Genomic DNA, 14,428 nt, shown 5'->3' with positions numbered 1-14,428 from the left:
CGGCGTGCTAAGGCAATGGTTCTGCTGTCTGGACCATTCCGGGGGAGCCCTTCAGTACTCACCGGAGTGAGTCTCCCATTTTGTTGTAGTGTGCTGCATGCTGCATAACCTGGCAATCCTCAGGACTGAGCCACTGCCACCAGACATTGGAGCACCAGCAGAGGAGGAGGAGGAGGAGCACCAAGACGGGAGGGAGGCACAAAGTGCAAGGGCCGTCCGTCAGCAGCTTATTGCAAGTTGGTTCTAGGCCCCCTCTGAGGGAATGGCTTGCGCCATTGAAAGAACATGAATGGAACCGTTCCGCAACCCCTGAGCCGGTCAAGGCAACAAATAGTTCAAAGAGCAAACATGCACAATCTGAATAAAGACACTTCTTTATTTAACAAACTGTGTGCCCTTCCCCCATTGCAAAGTAATAGAGAGAAACCCCCAAAAAAGCAGTCAGACACATAACTGGCTCTCACAACCTGGAGACAATGAACAAAAGAGTAACCAAAAAATGACCATGATCCTTGGCCTTCAGTAAAAAAATTAACAGCATTTTGCCACATCTCCTACTTTTTGCCCTTCGAGGGTGATCTGCTTCACTTGCGAGATTGGCCCCTTCCCACCCTGCAGCTCCTCCGCAATGGGACCCCAGTGGCTGCAGCAAGGCTGGGGGAAGGCTGCTGAGTGTCAGAAACTGAGTCGGCAGATGCCCTTGAGGGATGGCCTGGACCAGCTCTGGGCCTGGAGGGCCTGGCTGCTGACTGCTCCAACTCTGTATGGGCAGCAGCAGTCTGTCCTACAGGTGGTGGCAGCTGCAGTGGAGAAGTGACAATGTTGGCAGTAGGAATGCTGCCATCCTGACAGAGGACAGGCACTCCCTGGTCGGACGACACACTGGCACTCCCACGGGGCAGCACTGCAGCATGCGGAGCAATCTGCTGAAGCACAGACTGCTGGCCTGCTGCGGCGCGGCGAGGGCCCTGGCGATTCGTGCCCGATCCAGCGAGGGTGGCAGCAGTCAGTGCTCGTGTGGCCTCAATCTGCGTCTGCATCAGACCAGCCACTGACTGCATTGCACCACTAAACAGTTGTGTGGAAGCCGCCTGTGCTGCACCGAAGTCCTGCAGACTCCTTGCCAGTGCTGCACCGAAGTCCTGCAGACTCCTTGCCTGTGCTGCACCAAGTCCTGGACACTCTTTGCCAGTGACTCAATGGATTTGGGCATCCTTGCCACTGCAGCCATGAGCTCAGTGTGCCTCTGCTCCGCCTGGGCGCCCATTTCAGCGAGGAACCGCACTTCTTCTGCGCTCACTGTAGCAGGACTGGAGGCCAGACTCTCCCTCCAGGGAGAAGGCCGCCGAGCTTCCCTACCCCGCCCCCGCATTGCTGCAGCCCGCTGGGCCCCGGAGCTTCACCCTCCTCAGACCCTTCCCCCCTGCTCCCCCTCCAGGGATGACGTGTCCCAGTTATGGCCATGGGCTGCCTTGGCTGAGGGTGGCAGTGATGGTCCGGCTTCCTCTTCCTCCTCGCCTTCAGAATCACTCACAGTGGCAGCTTGAGGGCCCCCCTCTTCACCTGGTGAATCAGCATCTGAAAGCAGGGAGGTACAAGAGTTGCTTTAGCGTGAGGACAGGGTGGCAGCGAGGGAGGCATGAGTGCTGCAATGCACTGTATTGGTTCGATAGTGGCAAAGGATGCTGGTGTGAGGCACAAGTGGAAGGAGAGAGGTCAAAAAGGTGATGACCTTACCATTGCTGTCCAGAATGGGGTCGGCATCTCCAGTGGCGATAGGGCCAATCATCCGGCCTGCCATAATGCGCTGGACTCGCTGCTCCAGATCGCTGAGGTCTTGAAGGTGAGGCCGGCCTCCCCCGGTCCGTTGCTGCTGCCTCCTGTGATGGGCCAGCTTGCCCTGCAAGAGAAAGGACGGGCTCTGAGTACAGTGTGAAGCCCTGATCTTGGCTGCACTGCCTCCCATGGTGGAATAGCCCTTACAGTGTGAAGCCCTGATCTTGGCTGCACTGCCTCCCATGGTGGAATAGCCCTTACAGTGTGTAAAGTGCTGAATGTGCGTGTGAGTTTCATGAAAGGCCCATAGGTGTTGGATGAGGGCTGGGCATTGGAGCGTTCAGGACCCTTTGGCCATAAAGTGAGGTGCACATGCAGGGATGAAGAGGATACTGAAAAGGGTACTCACCCTGACGACCCGAGTGAGTTCGTTGAACTTCTTCCTGCATTGCACAAGGGTCCTAGGCACCATACTGCTGGAGGTCACTCTGTGAGCCACCTCCCTCCAAGCTTTGCGATATTTGGTGGGCAGCGGCCTCCTGCCACTGTCCGGAAACAGGATAGATCGCCTACGCTCCACCGCACCAACCAGAACCTGCAGGGCCCCCTCACTGAACCGCTGCGCTCGCTCCCTGGCCCTCTCCATGGTCCTAGGCGTTAGAATGTGGCAGCAGGTTTGTCCAGGCTGAGAATCAGGGCTCCGATGTGCAGGGTGTGGCTACAATCCAAGAACGACCCTCCCCTTTAAGAGCTGACCGGCACCAGCGTGTCTGCGTGCAATCGCTAACTGGCCACAACAGCGTTGTGCCCGCCCTCGGTGGTAGCGGCTTGCTTCTCCGGCTTAGCGCCTTAGGACAGTCCTGCTGCGCCTGTTTTAGCGCTCCAAGCACCTCCTGGGGCGAAGCAGGTCAATTTAGCGGTAGGTGGCGATAATTTGCGCCAGGCGCTAAATTTCGCGCCCGCTCGAGTATAACGCCCCAAACGTGGTGATATTGAATTTCTTCCCCAACATCTTTACACTGATATTTGTTTTCCTATTGGAAAGAAAGTTCCTGTTCTCTGATTCTATTTCTCTGTTTCAGGTACCAGAAGTGCTAGTTAACGGCCTGATTTCTCCTATTCTGTTGGCTGCTCGTGTTTCAGTTTTAATCTGCTTCATTACAATCACTGTGCTCCTCTGCCGATGGAAATGTAAGTGCTACGATTTAATAATCTGTCTTAAGCCCCAAGACACTTTGATAAGATATTTTTACACAGTGCCTGTTTATTTTTCACATGACGTATGACGTTTTGAGTCTGAAAAGAAGATATTTTACTTCATCACGATAAATGCAGGTAAGGTAAGACATTTGACGGTTCTAGTTCATCCTTCTATGGAAACGTATGGAAGCCCAATACCATTCCAGGTATTGATCAGTCACTGTGTAAAGAAGTGATTCCTGACATCAGTGCTGAACTTGCCTTTTACCAGCTTGTACCCATATTGCCTTACCCTTCAGTCATAGTTTAACAATAACAAATTTCATTAGTCAGCACCTATCTTGTAGCGAAATGCCCCAGGATGCTTCATCAACGGACGACGTTTGACACTGAGCAGGAGTTAGAGGAATTAGTGGAGGTGACTGAATACATGGTTAAATAGATTGGTTTTGATAGGCGGAGAGAGAAGTAGTAAGGCAGATTGGGTTTGAAAAGAATTCCAGAGTGCAGAGCCATGATGGCTGAGGGCTCTGCCATTGCTAGTGGAGTGGAGGAATGGGGACACATGGAGGATAGAGTCGGAAGAGCAGAGGGTTTAGGCCAGAATTCAGAGCTGGAGGATGTTGCCGATGTAGGATGGGATGAAACTATGGAGAGATTCATAAATAAAGCTGAGTATTTTGGTTTTAATGTGGTGGGGAACCGAAGCCCAGTGGAGGTCAGCAAGGACAGCATGATGGGGAAGAGGGACACGGTATGGGATTGGGTGTGGGGGTGAAGCTTTGACGATTTGAAGTTTATGTAGAGTTACCAATTGTAAGGTCCGGTAGTGGAGGGGTGATTTGATAGAAGTTTTCAAGATATTAAGAGGAACTGATAGGGTAGATAGAGAGAAACAATTTCCGCTGGTTGGGGAGTCTAGGACTCGGGTCCTCATCTAAAAATTAGAGCCTAAAAATTCAGGAGTGAATTTAGGAAACATCTTACCCAGAATAAGGGAAGTGGTACAGGCACAGTCACCCTGCCACTCACATCGTTTTGAAGAAAGCACCGACTCTACAATTGCATCAACTAACCAATGAAATAATTCCTTATGACTTGCCTATTGACGTAAACGAAAGAGCATGGACCCAAAATTCTGAGGGGTTTTTTGGTGCAAAATTGCTGTTGTTCTGGCGTAGGGGACCAGATCTTGGGGAATAAGTCAGATATGCCAGAGTTACTCCCGTTCTAAAATTGTGTGAGCATTGAATGCATCCATTCCCAAAGTGGTCCATTTATGCAAATAGGAGGACTATGAGCTTTCGACAGATGAAATATCAGCGTTTAACAGCTCTTTGAAGCTGTCAAACACTGACAATCTGTATACTAAGTTAATTCCTTCTTCTCAGGCTGATTTAGAGATCTCTCCAGAACAGAAAGCTGAATGCTGCAAGTTTTGACAGCTCGCGGCCATTCTGCTTTCTGTGTCGGTGAGATGAGGGACTCCCGAGACCTGAAGGAAGGAAAGCTGTAAAGGTAAGTAAAACTTATTTAAACACTTTACACACACCAAACATGCTTACCTCTGCACTCATGCACACATCACTCACCTGAACACCGGACATCTCGAACCCTCCAAGCCCTTCAGCCCGACGGTCCGCCTCGCTAACTTGGCGTGGTTTGGAGTAGTCGGGAATCCCACACTTCAGGGATAAAAATAGGGATTAGGCTAAAAACTGCCTGTTAACTACCTGTTAACAGGCAGTTAATTGGCACTAATCCCCTTCCCACCTCGGGGAGGCGGTTCCCAGCACAGGTCGGGTTTTCCGCCTCCTTTGAAACTGGCATGGAGGCGGGTTGGGGGCGGGATGGTTTCGTGCCTCCCTGCAGATGTTACAGCATTCTGCATTGTGATGGTCAAAAATAATCTTGTTTTCAAGTTAGGATTTCAACCTTGTTTATGTTTCTCTAATTTGACCAATCAAGACCCAACGTTATATATCTCCCATTACTGCTAATAACCATATTATAATGCTAAGTTAGGATTTTGACTTTGTTTAACAAAACCGCTTTAAAATGCGTAAGTTAACCAGTGCATGAGAATAGAATAGAAGATAGCTTTGGGAATTTAATGATTCATTCCATGGTACAATAGTCTGATAATGAAATAGTTTTGCATAGCTAAAGATGCATGAACAGCATGAACATAAATAACTGATAACAAGCAGTTACGAACATCTGATGGCCGAGAATGGCATGTCCGACTCCAAACTAGGGACAAGAGAGATAAGACACGAATTCCAAAGGAAGAACCTTCAGAAAGATTAAACAATAAGACAAATTGAATGAGGTAATGAGACCCCCTTTGATCCAAGAACCAAGACAAAGAACTTGAGCTGTCATTGGTTAATGAGGTTTTAGAGGAACTTCTATAGGTTAAATGGTCTTGTCAATAACTTGGCCTCAGGCCCACCCCTAAAAAGAGAATAACAGTGACACCCTGAGTGCTTGTCCACACAGACAGTGGAGGGAGAGTCAAAGAGAAGTTGGGCTGGTCGAACGCTCTTTTGAGAGTGATCCCACGCTCACCAACTCGAAGGCCCTAGAGAGAGAGAGAGTGAGAGAGAGAGAGAGGCTGAAAGCCAGAGAACTGTTCACGCACGCCAGCCATCTGTCCAATCGGAACTGGTACCAGTTGCTTGTCACGGTCGTATGTTTTTGCTGTATAACTAGCATGTTATATTCCATCTTAAACTCTGATTAAACACAATATACCCACCATATTGGTTTGCAGTGGATCCTGATTGTTTGAAAGACTAGACGTAAGCTACTAATTGGCCTAATCTCTACACACTGACTGTTGTCCCTTTGACATCGGGTTGATGGTACCATTCAGTCAGATTGCTTTTGACTGTCTTGAGTGGCATCATGAATCCAGCTGCCACATTGCCGCTGACACATTGCTGCTGCGACCTTGCCTCTGTCACATTGCCGCTGCGACCTTGCCTCTGTCACATTGCCACTGCAACCTTGCAGCTGTCACATTGCCACTGCAACCTTGCCTGTCACATTGCTGCTGCGACCTTGCCTCTGACACATTGCCGCTGTCACATTGCTGCTGCGACCTTGCCTCTGACACATTGCCGCTGTCACATTGCTGCTGTGACCTTGCCTCTGTCACATTGCCGCTGCGACCTTGCCTCTGTCACATTGCCACTGCGATCTTGCAGCTGTCACATTGCCACTGCAACCTTGCCTGTCACATTGCTGCTGCGACCTTGCCTCTGTCACATTACTGCTGCGACCTTGCCTGTCACATTGCCACTGCGACCTTGCCACTGTCACATTGCTGCTGCGATCTTGCCTCTGACACATTGCCGCTGTCACATTGCTGCTGCGACCTTGCCTCTGACACATTGCCGCTGTCACATTGCTGCTGTGACCTTGCCTCTGTCACATTGCCGCTGCGACCTTGCCTCTGTCACATTGCCACTGCGATCTTGCAGCTGTCACATTGCCACTGCAACCTTGCCTGTCACATTGCTGCTGCGACCTTGCCTCTGTCACATTACTGCTGCGACCTTGCCTGTCACATTGCCACTGCGACCTTGCCACTGTCACATTGCTGCTGCGATCTTGCCTCTGACACATTGCCGCTGTCACATTGCTGCTGCGACCTTGCCTCTGACCCATTGCCGCTGTCACATTGCTGCTGCGACCATGCCGCTGTCACATTGCTGCTGCGACCTTGCCTCTGTCACATTGCCACTGCGACCTTGCCTCTGCCACATTGCCGCTGCGACCTTGCCTCTAACACATTGCCGCTGTCACATTGCCACTGCGACCTTGCCTCTGCCACATTGCCGCTGCGACCTTGCCTCTGCCACATTGCCGCTGCGACCTTGCCGCTGTCACATTGCCGCTGCGACCTTGCCTCTGTCACATTGAATCTGCGACCTTGCCTCTGTCACATTGAATCTGCGACCTTGCCTCTGTCACATTGCCGCTGTCACATTGCTGCTGCGACCTTGCCTCTGTCACATTGAATCTGCGACCTTGCCTCTGTCACATTGCCGCTGTCACATTGCTGCTGCGACCTTGCCTCTGTCACATTGCCACTGCGACCTTGCCTCTGCCACATTGCCGCTGCGGCCTTGCCGCTGTCACATTGCCGCTGCGACCTAGCTTCGGTCACATTGTCGCTGCGACCTTGCCTCTGACACATTGCTGCTGCCACTGTGGTCTTGTGTCAAACGCCATTTGGAAAAATAGCAGACAAATATCAATTGAAAATATTTTTGCAGCATAGAAACAATGGAAATATTACAAAACACCCCACATCAATTAACAAACACGGTAGGCTCTGGGACATCCGTACACCAGGAAGTGAATCTCTGCAGTATTCGTTGCAGATGCTATGAATAAATAGAGGAAAGGTCCTGCAATCTCTATAACAAATATTTTCACGTTTTATCTACTTACATTAGGTAACTGTTCCATAAATAGAATTCCATATGTATCCCAATGTGATACCACATTTTCTAAACAACTCATGGACCAACCAGATATTCAGACGTTCATGACTCTCTTGTGCAATCTATGTTTGCCTACATAACAACAGTCTGTACTTCAAAGTAATTCAATGTCTGAAGTACTTTAGAATTTCTTCCAACAACAGGATAAGGCACTACTGTATGTAAATACAAGCTCTCATTCTCCCGCATCTGATTGGCTCTAATTGTATAGATCTTGTTTCACACTGCATTCCATGTGATATCATCTATTTATCTCTAACTTTGGGTGTAGAACATTATCAGTGACTACACTTCAAGAGTAATTCACTGGCCATGAAGCACTTTGGGACATCTGGGAATGTGAAAGGTGTTACCTAAATGCTTGTGACAGCTTTTCAAATATGAGTTGAGTGTAAGTAATCCTCAACTATTCCACAGAAAAAATAACTTTTTAAAAATTCGTTTATGGGATCTGGGCATCGCTGGCAAGGCCAGCATTTATTGTCCATCCCTAATTGCCCTTGAGAAGGTGGTGGTGAGCCACCTGCTTGAACCGCTGCAGTCCATGTGGTGAAGGTACTCCCACAGTTCTGTTGGGTAGGGATTTCCAGGATTTTGAAGATGAAGGATTGATGATATACTTTTAAGTCAGGATGGTGTGTGACTAGGAGGGCATCTTGGAGGTGGTGGTGTTCCCATGCGCCTGCTATCCTTCTAGGTTTGGGTATTGCTGCCGAAGAAGCCTTGGTGAGTTGCTGCAGTGCATCTTGTAAATGGTACACACTGTAGCCACGGTGCACCAGTGGTGAAGGGAGTGAATGTTTCAGGTGGTAGATGGGGTGCCAATCAAGCAGGTTGCTTTGTCCTGTATAGTGTCGAGCTTCTTGAGTGTTGTTGGAGCTGCACTCATCCAGGCAAGTGGAGAGTATTCCATCACACTCCTTACTTGTGCCTTGTAGATGGTAGAAAGGCTTTGTTGAGTCAGGAGGTGAGACACTCGCCGCAGAATACCTAGCCTCTGACCTGTTCTTGTTGCTATAGTATTTATGTGGCTGGTCCAGTTAAGTTTCTGGTCAATGGTACCCCCTGGATGTTGATGGTGGGGGATTCGGCGATGGTAATGCCATTGAATGTCACGGGGCGGTGGTTAGACTCTCGCTTGTTGGAGATAGTCATTGCCTAGCACTTCTGTGGCGCAAATGTTACCTGCCACTTATCAGCCCAAGCCTGAACGTCATCCAGGTCTTGCTGCATGCAGGCATGGACTGCTTCATTATCTGAGGAGTTGTGAATGGCACTGAACACTATGCAGTCATCAGCGAACATCCCCATTTCTGACCTTATGTTGGAAGGAAGGTCATTGATGAAGCAACTGAAGGTGGTTGGGCCTAGGACATTGCCCTGTGGTACTCCTGCAGCGATGTCCAGGGGCTGTGATGATTGACCTTCAACCACCACAACCATCTTTCTTTATGCTAGGTATGACTCCAGCCAGTGGAGAGTTTTCCCCCCGATTCCCATTGACTTCAGTTTTACTAGGGCTCCTTGATGCCACACTCGGTCAAATGCTGCCTTGATGTCAAGGGCAGTCACTTTCACCTCACCTCTGGAATTCAGCTCCTTTGTCCATGTTTGGACCAAGGCTGTAATGAGGTCGGGAGCAGAGTGATCGTGGCGGAACCCAAACTGGGCAATAGTGAGCAGGTTATTGGTGAGTAAGTGCAGCTTGATAGCACTGTCGGTAACACCTTCCATCACTTTGCTGAGGATTGAGAGTAGACTGATGGGACAATATTTCAACGGATTGGATTTGGCCTGCTTTTTGTGGACAGGACATACCTGGGCAGTTTTCCAAATTGGCGGATAGATGCCAGTGTTGTAGCTGTACTGGAACAGCTTGGCTAGAGGCGCGGCTTGTTCTGGAGCACAAGTCTGCAGCACGATAGCTGGGATATTGTCAGGACCCATAGCCTTTGCTGTATCCAGTGCGCTCAGCCGTTTCTTGATATCACATGGAGTGAATTGAATTGGCTGAAGACTGGCTTCTGTGATGGTGGGGACCTCATGAGGAGGCCAATATGGATCATCTTCTGGCTAAGATGGTTGCAAACACTTCAGCCTTGTCTTTTGCACTCACGTGCTGGGCTCCACCATTTTTGAGGATGGGGATATTCATGGAGCCTCCTCCTCCTGTTAGCTGTTTAATAGTCCACCACGATTCACGACTGGATGTGGCAGGATTGCAGAGCTTCGATCTGATCCTTTGATTGTGGGATGGCTTAGCCCTGTCTATAGCCTGCTGCTTCCGCTTTTTAGCATGCATGTAGTCCTGTGTTGCAGCTTCCCCAGGTTGGCACCTCATTTTTAGGTACGCCTGGTGCTGCTCCTGGCATGCTCGTCTACACTCCTTATTGAACCAGGGTTGGTCCTCTGGCTTGCTGGCAATGGTAGAGTGAGGGATATGCCGGGCCATGAGGTTACAGATTGTGATGAAATACAATTCTGCTGCTGCTGATGGCCGACAGCGTCTCATGGATGCCCAGTTTTGAGCTGCTAGATCTGTTCTGAATCTATCCCATTTAGCATGGTGGTAGTGCCACACAACACGATGGAGGGTGTCCTCAGTGTGAAGACGGGACTTCGTCTCCGCAATGACTGTGCGGTTGTCGCGGCTACCAACACTGTCATGGACAGGTGCATCTGCGACAGGTAGATTGGTGAGGACGAGGTCAAGTTGGTTTTTCCCTCGTGTTGGTTCTCTCACCACCTGTCGCAGGCCCAGATTGGCAGTTATGTCCTTCAGGACTCGGCCAGCTCAGTCAGTAGTGGTGCTACCGAGCCACTCTTGGTGATGGACATTGAAGTCCCCCACCCAGAGTACATTCTGTGCCCTTGCTACTCTCAGTGCTTCTTCCAAGTGGTGTTCAACATGGCAGAGTACTGATTCATCAGCTGAGGGAGGGCGGTAGGTGGTAATCAGCAGGCGGTTTCCTTGTCCATGCTTGACCTGAAGCCATGAGACTTCCTGGGTCTGGAATCAACGTTAAGGACTCCCAGGGCCACTCCTTCCCGATTGTATACCACTGTGCCACCACCCCAGGGATGTTGATGGAGGAGTTTGGGACATTGGGTGAAAGGTATGATTCTGTGAGTATGACTATGTCAGGCTGTTGCTTGACTAGTCTGTGGGACAGCACTCCCAATTTTGGCAAATGTCCCCAGATGTTGGTGGAGGAGGAATTTGCAGGATTGACTAGGCTGGGTGTGCCGTTGCCGTGTCCGTAGCCAGTGCCGAGGTCGATGCCGGATGGTCCGTCCGGTTATTAATTTATTTCATAGCGGTTTGTTACTGAGTGACTTGCTGGGCTATTTCAGAGGGCAGTTAAGAGTGGTTCGGGAGTCATATATAGGCAAGATAAGGATGACGACAATCCGATAGTTTCATGGTTACCATTACTGATACTAGTAATTATTCCAGATTAATTTAATTAACTGAATTTAAATTCCCCAGCTGCCGTGGTGTGATTGGAACTCACGTCTCTGGATCATTAGTCCAGGCCTTTGGATTACTAGCCCAGTGACATTACCACTACGCTAATGTTCCCTAATGGTTTCATAAGAGCGTGACACAGTGAGTTGAAGGTGTATTGTGTGAGCGAGCGTAAAGCACCACATGGGTAAAATTTATAATCCCTAGGAAGTTCTATATTCCCCGTACATTATAAAACTGTACAGTGCTGTTGCGAGTCCATGAGGAAGGCGATGAATTTACCTGCTCTAGCAAACAAGGCTTCATATATCTAAGGAGAGCTGATTGAATTGTGCTGCTGCAGTCTCCAATTGCTGCTTGAAATGAAAGTTATACAGTGCTGTACTAGCAGAAATGCTGGAAAATAACATACATGTTATCCTGAGGTCACTTTGGCCTCATTTACATACATCTGTCCACAATCTGGCAGATGATTCTATTTAAAACACGATTTTGGATGGAGTGATAAATGGTCAGAGCTCCAACATAATGGATCTTTGCCCCATTTTCAGTCAGTACTGTCCAACTTGTGCCTGAAAATCAGGCGTTGCCAATTTAGAGGATGTTTCTACCCTAAAGTGTTCAGTGGAATCTGCTGAAAAATCCTAAATACAAAGTATTCTGCAAAGTCCCTGGAAACTCTACTATTGGATTGCCAGGGCCTAAATCATCTCTAATCAGCAGATAAATCCTGCCATCACCAAGAGGGCAAATATATATGCATGTTTCTTGTTTAATTACTCTACTTAACTTTGTGCAATGAAAGAACTTGCATTTATATAGCACCTTACACATCCTCAGGACATCCCAAAGTGCTTTACAGCAAATTAAATACTTGAAGTGTCGTCACTGTTGTAATGTAGGTAAATGTGGCAGTCAATTCCCCACACAGCAAGCTCCCACCAACAGCAATGAGGAAATGACCAGATAATCTGTTTTAGTTTTGTTGGTTGACAGATAAATGTTGGCCAGGACACCTGGAGGAACTCCCCAGCTCTTCTTGGAATAGTGCCACGGGATCTTTTATGTCCACCTGTAAAGGGGAAATGCAGCCTTAGTTTAACCACTCATCAGAAAGACCAGCCCATCGACAGTGCTGCACTCCTTCAGTGTAGCACAATTTAAGCAGCATTTAAAGAATAGCCTGCATATATTTAATAAAAGGGATATTTCCAGGCAGCTCTCCAACAATCGCTTCACTTTAATTCTGCTGTTGACTAGGTGCCATTTACATTTTCAAGTGGAACAGGCAAATTGCAGAGGGTTTCTCTAAAAATGCAGATAAGAATCAAACTGAGTAATGCAGCGATGAACTATGACTCAAAAGGGCAGTTTTAATAATGTCACAACTTTTTGGTTTACTTTATGCATTAGATTCTCTATTTCATTAAAATGAGTTATGCCACAGCATCCACTGTTTCCATTCTTCAGAGAATCAGAATCAAAAATGTCAACGATCAGTTCTCTATAAATGACCTCTTGAAATTATTTAAGGAGAACATTTATATAATCTATTGAAAAAGAGTTGGCAATTTAATCTCTTTCTTTTAGACAGGATAATCGGAAAATGGAAGATTTTCCCTGATCTGTTGAGGAGAAATTAGTGGATAAATTGTCGATGCATAAATACCCTCTTGCTCTCTGATGTACAATAAAAACTGAAATCCTTCCCCTTTCTGTCCAGATCACTGAAGCATCTTTCACCCTATTTCACCAAGATATTCTTCCCCACAGGTTACAAGTGTATTCTTCTACCCAAGTTCACAAAGGTACTCTTTGCGACTCCCCTCCCCATTCAAAGAGGCAGTCTTCACCCTCTCTCCCCCCCAGTTTATGGAGATACTCTTTCTCACCCTCCCCTCAGTTGATGGAGACATTCTTCACCCAGCCCCTCCGGTTTACGGCAGTGTTCTCCTCGGCCCATTCACCCCTCACTGCTCGCCCGAGCTGCAGCTCATTCCTGATGCCATTGTTTTGCTCCAGCCACGTGCTGTGGCAAATTCTTGATTTGGCGAAGATATCATGATTTGAAGAATGCGACGAGAGAAATAGAGTTAACGTTTCAGGTCGATAACCTTTTGTCAGAACTTGAAAAAAAAGCAGGAAATGGAACAGATTTTTAAGCAAGTGTAGGGGCTGGGAAAGGGGGGAGGGGATGAAAGAATAAAAAGGGAAGGTCTGTGATAGGATTGAAGGCAGGAGAGGTTAAGAGACATTGAGATATTAAGAGATATTCAAGGCAAAAGGAGATGGTAATGGGACAGGTTAAGAAACAAAGGATGGCTCTAGATGAAGTGTAAATTGCACTGGCAGAATGAAAGACAGCTGCCATATGGGGGAGAAGAAAAGTACAAACAAAAAGTTGGATTAAAAAAAAATATATGATAGTGGAGGAGGTTATGATCTGAAATTGTTGAACTCTGTTAGGTCCAGAAGGCTGTAAAGTGCCTAATCGAAAGATGAGGTGCTGTTCTTCGAGCTTACACGGAGCTTCAGTGGAATAATGCAAGAGGCCAAGGACGGTGAGGTCTGAGTGGGAATGCAGCAGAGAATTAAAGTGATGGCCGGCTGGAAGCTCGGAGTCCCCCTTACGGACTGAAAAGAGGTGTTCCGCAAAGCGGTCACCCAATCTGCTTTTGGTCTCCCCAATGTAGAGGAGGCCACATCGTGAGCAGTGAATACAGTATACTAAATTGCAAGAAGTACAAGTAAATCGCTGTTTCACCTGGAAGGGGTGTTTGGGGCCCTGGACAGTGAGAAGAGGGAAATAAGGGCATGTGTTGCATCTCCTGTGCTGGCAACAGAAGGCACGGCCACCAAAGGTTGAGCAATTATAATCAGGGATGCTCAAGAGGGCAGAATTGGAGGAGCGCAGATATCTCGGGGGTTGTCGGGCTGAAAGCGATTACAGAGATAGGAAGGAGCAAGGCCATGGAGGGATTTGAAAACAAGGATGAGAATTTTGAAATCGAGGCGTAGCTTAACCAGGAGCCAATGTAGGTCAGTGAGCACAGGGGAAATGGACAAATGGGACTTGGTGCGAGTTAGCACACGAGCAGCTGAATTTTGGATGACCTCAAGTTTACATAGGGTGGAATGTGGGAGGCCAGCCAGGAGTGCGTTGGTATAGTCAAGTCTAGAGGTAACAAAGGCATGGATGAGAGTTTCAGCAGTGGATGGGCTGAGGCAAGGGCGGAGATGGGCGATGTTACGGAGGTGGAAGTAGGCGGTCTTTGTTATTCTGCGGACATGTGGTCCCAAGCACATTTCAAGGTCAAATATGAAACCAAGGTTGCGAACATTGTGGTTCAGCCTCAGACAGATGTTCCTCTTTTAAAAGAACCAAATAAATTAACCAAATAAAACTGTAAATAAACCGTTGAAACTTCAACTGAACCCTAAGAAATCAAATTAAAATTTGGTTTTC

The 14,428-nt window shown here is 48.1% G+C and overlaps 1 pseudogene; it reads left to right on the top strand.

Moving 5' to 3' along the window:
• Window positions 1-14,428, top strand: part of LOC147113970 (uncharacterized) — a 113,231-nt pseudogene that overhangs the window by 94,031 nt on the left and 4,772 nt on the right.

Source organism: Somniosus microcephalus, chromosome 8 (genome assembly GCF_052327205.1).
Source record: "Somniosus microcephalus isolate GS21.2 chromosome 8, FLI_Smic_1.0, whole genome shotgun sequence".
Lineage (NCBI taxonomy): Eukaryota > Metazoa > Chordata > Chondrichthyes > Squaliformes > Somniosidae > Somniosus > Somniosus microcephalus.
Note: the sequence above shows the minus strand (reverse complement) of the source record. Positions and strands in the feature narration are given on the sequence as shown.